The sequence below is a fragment of the Festucalex cinctus genome, chromosome 3 (assembly GCF_051991245.1).
Source record: "Festucalex cinctus isolate MCC-2025b chromosome 3, RoL_Fcin_1.0, whole genome shotgun sequence".
In the NCBI taxonomy this organism is placed as follows: domain Eukaryota; kingdom Metazoa; phylum Chordata; class Actinopteri; order Syngnathiformes; family Syngnathidae; genus Festucalex; species Festucalex cinctus.
This window is the reverse complement of record NC_135413.1, coordinates 23,984,862-23,989,459: the sequence shown is the minus strand read 5'-3', so window position 1 is coordinate 23,989,459 and position 4,598 is coordinate 23,984,862. Positions and strand designations below refer to the sequence as shown.

Genomic DNA, 4,598 nt, shown 5'->3' with positions numbered 1-4,598 from the left:
AATAACCCAAGAAAAAAAAAAGTTGTTAATTTGACCCAACCTTTTGGGTTAAATAGCTCAAGAAATTGGTTTGAATAATTTTGAATCAATCCAATTTAACCCAAAAAGTTGGATGAAATGAACAACCCACAAACAACCTAAAACAGTTGGGTCGCTTTTTGGGTTTTTAATTTAATTTGACACAACTTTGTGGGTTTAATAACTCAAAAAGTTGGTTCGAATCATTGTTTTACCCAATTGTATTGGGGCATTTTTATTATTTTTTTTTGTATTTTTTTATTTTTTTAATGAATACAAAAAGTTGGGTGAAATTAATAACCCACAAAGCAGCACCAACAAACTGGTATGATTTGTGGGTTATTCATTTAATTTGACCAAACTTTTTTATAATAACCAAATTTGGGGTTGTTTAGTTTTTTTCATTTGACCCAACTTTTTCGGTTAAATAACGGTTATTTTTGACCCAAATGTTTTTTGGGTGTATATGAGTATGAAGGAATTATCACCGCAGACAAAACTGACTAAAAAAAAAAAAAAAGTTTCTTTTTTTTTTGGCTCACAAAATCTGCCCAGCAACAATTCCATAACCAGGAAAAGGAATCAGAGCATTTTTGTTGTTTTGTTTTCGACTTTAGCACTAGCAGACTAAAATGGATGACTGTATTGGTCAGGTTTTAGAATTGGTTGTTAACTACACATTGCTGTTGAAATAAATATAGTATACTGATGACAAATGATTACATAGTTTTACTAGAAATATTATTCAATTAAGGGCAATTTGTTTTCCCCCTTCAATCCAGTACTGCTGGAAACTAGGAAAACCAAGCAACAATGAACGCAACATTTGGAACGGGACATGAAAAAAATAAAACAATTGTTGGCCACATTGACAATTTTTTACTCATGGGGACACCGAGGGTAGCTAGAAAAGTGATATTTGTGGGTAATGTGGGGATTGTGGTACAAGATAATAATACTGTAATGTAAAGAGTAAGGATGGATGTGTTCAAAATGATATTGTCACCGTCCACTTATTTTGATTCCCTCGCATCGAGAGACCTCTGCACAAGAAATCAACCGACGGACAGAATGGGAAAAAAAAATAAAAAATCTCATGCATCTCATTCAGAAGGATGTCCACAAGATGGAGATATTCACCAGTTTAATGCAGCAATCCCACCGGAGAAAGACGAGATGAGAGGGAGAGACGCAGACAGAGTGATGCTCTTCTACATGCCCGAGTGTGACAGATTGTGTTTGTATGAGACAGTATGTTATGCACGGATAACGTCTGAGCGTGTCTCTTTGTTTATGTGTGTACAGTCAATGTGTCGGAGCGGGGGCGTGTTCGTGTGCTTCAACTTGCCATCGGATGCGCTGAACGGGCAGACTGTGCTAACGGGGAGGTCCCAGAGCTGACTGGAGCGGGTCTCAGGGGCCCAGAGTGGAGGAGAGGTCAAAAGAGGTCAGCTCCCATGTTTGTGGATTGGCCCTGAGGTCGGTTTTTTTTGCACAGGCAGATGTGGAGCTGCACTCTGCTCCCATGTAAGGAGAGTTCAGGGTTTGCAGGTGATGCTGGAGACCCGGTCCGGACCTCCGCATATCAACTTTACCTCCACCTTTAAGGTCAAACAAGCAGTAGAAAACAAACTAGTGAATTGGTTGTAACGGTATTTCAGAGGAAGTTGGAGGAGGTCATTCAAAATTCAACTTGTCATGTTCACCCTGTCATGTATCTGATTGAAAATGAGTGTAAACAATCACAGTCAAATGCAATTTAAAATAATGTAAAAGTCGTGTGATAATTATGATTTTACAAAATAATCAAGAAATGTTTGAGCCTAAATTCTATTTAAGTTTTTATATTTGGACTAAACGTGAGTTATGTTCACTGAGAAAAAAAAAAGAAGCTGGTTAGACTGTTTCCTCATAGTTAATAGTAGGGGTGTTAAAAAAAAATCGATTTGGCAATATATCGCGATACTACATCGCGCAATTCTCGAATCGATTCAATAGGTGGCTGAATCGATTTTTAAACTTCCATTTTTAATGGAAAAATATTCAACAAAACGTCTGACTTCGGGTTAGGGTTCACACCTTAAGCATGGAAGAATGTTATATGAACGGAACATTAAGCCTTAATATTTTATTTTAATGCTGTTCAAACATGAAACAGATTACAACCTGTATAAGACCGAAGTTTCAGATAAAAAAAAAAAAAAAAATCATACAAATCTTACACTCAACAAGTTTACTGATTAGTATTTTCTAAATTTGAATGAAAACAATCGACTTATAAATTCGTATCGGGATTAATCGGTATCGAATCGAATCGTGACCTGTGAATCGTGATACGAATCGAATCGTCATGTACTAGGCAATTCACACCCCTAGTTAATAGTTTAACCGATTGCATTTAAGATATGTGTTGACAATTGTAAACAAATGTCTAAGAGTCAGTTCAAACAAAATTAACACTTTTCTTATTTGAAACTAATATGAAACTCATTGTTCACATTAGTGATCAATCAACAACATTGGTAATTTTCATTTCATATATTTTTAAAATTAAAGGGATACTTTCCTTATTTAGCCATTTTTGGCAGTCAAACATTAATATTTTGCCTAGAATAAATCTGATGTTTTCATTATTCTTCATGTACAATTAGTACCTTTAAAAATACATTTTGCAACTTGCTGTCGACTGAAAATGACATCACAAGGGCTCAGGTAACCAATCTCAGCTCAGCTTGTGAATGTCACATGACCAAACCTAGGAAACAGGTGAGCTGTGATTGGTTACCTGAGCCCTTGTGATGTCATTTTCAGTCGACAGCAAGTTGCAAAATGTCTTTTTAAAAGGTACTAATTGTACGTGAAAAATAGTTAAAGAATCAAATTAATTCTAGACAAAATATTATTTTTTTTATTGCTATAATGTGCTAAATAAGTATCTCTTTTAACTCATTCACTGCCATTGACGGAAAAAGATGTCAAATGATGCGGTTTTTTTGTTGGTCTGGCAATGAATGTGTTAAAAAAAAAAAGAAAAGTACCGGTACTTGGAAAATAGTGCACCCTGAAAGTGCGAAACAGATTTAATATAGCAATCAAAGTCATTTCTTGCAGAGAACAGAAGCTGAGAGAAAAAAAATTAAAGAGACTTGCTTTAAAAAAGTTGAATAAAACGGACATTTCTTGCTTAGCATAATGACGAAGAAGCCGTTCTAACGATGCTGTAACTGTGCATATTTTCGTCTTACTGGCACTAACATATTCATCTCTTTTCCATTGTGTCTTCATGTGACTCATTCAAGGATGCCAAGCGGCTAATTCAAGTTAATAGTTGATGCCTGAGCTAATTAACATTCATGTTTTAAAACCCGAGCAATGACGGCGCCGTAGCAACAGTAAGCGGCACAATGGTGAACGTTCGCCAAATGGTATCACTGCAACGGCACCTGGTGCTCAACGGATATGTTTGGCTACCTTTCGTGCCCGTGTACTGTGACTTATTGCCCTCGAGCCCGGACCATCTGACCGGAGGAGAGGGCTCCAACGCCAGACTAATAATAGGAGCGAAAGCCAGACGAAGGGTTTTAGTAATTATGCCCCACTGTGGGACATGATGGCTGAAGACAGCAGAGGACGTGGCTGAGAGAAAGAAGACAAAAGAAAAACAGCACAATGGGGGCTATTTGATGAGTTTCTATACATGTCTCAAGTTGGGGAAGTTATCTGATGCAAGCGTATGATAATTAGAAGACGGGCTTGACGAAAGGCTGCTGATGTATCAGCCCCAGCTACATTGTCAATATATGTCTGAGGTCAGCAAACTTTACTGTTAACTCATTCACTGCCATTGACGGAAAAAGACGTCAAATTTTTGCTGGGCTGGCAGTGAATGTGTTAAGGGGCATTTTAGGCCAAATAAATAACATAAATAAATAAATAAATTATCTGTAACCACAAAACAACTGATCATTGTGATGAACGAAAATGTGTATTAGTGTTGGTCCAATGTATTGTGGACCCAAGAGCTAATTAAAGCTGAACCATAACAGAAAATATGCAGTATCCAATACTTTGAGATTCATTTTCTTTCAATCATCTTCAGATTTTGGATGTTTTTTTCCCATACTTTGTTTTTCGTACATTTTTAGACTTTTCTGCCTTATTGTCCAACTTTTGACAATTTTATGGAATACTGTAATTTTTGCCTCTCTTCTTCCTTTTTTGGACATTTTATGGCTATTTTTTTGCGTCTTTTTTGGGCATTTTTTTGGTGATCAATTTTATGACATATTTGGCAAATTTGTGGACATTTTATGGAAATTTGTGGGATTTATTATTTTGATTTTGGACATTTTATAGTTACTTTTTAAAAGTTTTCTTTTCTGTCCTTTTTTTTAAAATACAATTTCTGACTTTGGGCAATTTTGTATACATTTTATGATAATTTTCATTTCTCTTTTTGTTTTTGGACATTTTACAGTTACTTTTAAAAATATTTATTTTCTTCCCATTTTTAAAATACAACTTTTGACTTTTTTGGCAATGTTGTGTACATTTTATGATAATTTTCAGGATTTCTTCTT

The 4,598-nt window shown here is 35.6% G+C and overlaps 1 long non-coding RNA gene across 1 annotated transcript in view; it reads right to left on the bottom strand.

Moving 5' to 3' along the window:
- Positions 1–1,162: 1,162 nt before the first annotated feature.
- The window catches only part of LOC144016145 (uncharacterized), a 73,630-nt gene continuing 70,194 nt past the window's right edge, over positions 1,163–4,598 (bottom strand). The window contains exon 3 of the long non-coding RNA XR_013282853.1: positions 1,163–1,619. This is a non-coding gene — a long non-coding RNA (uncharacterized LOC144016145). The remainder of the gene's footprint in view (positions 1,620–4,598) is intronic.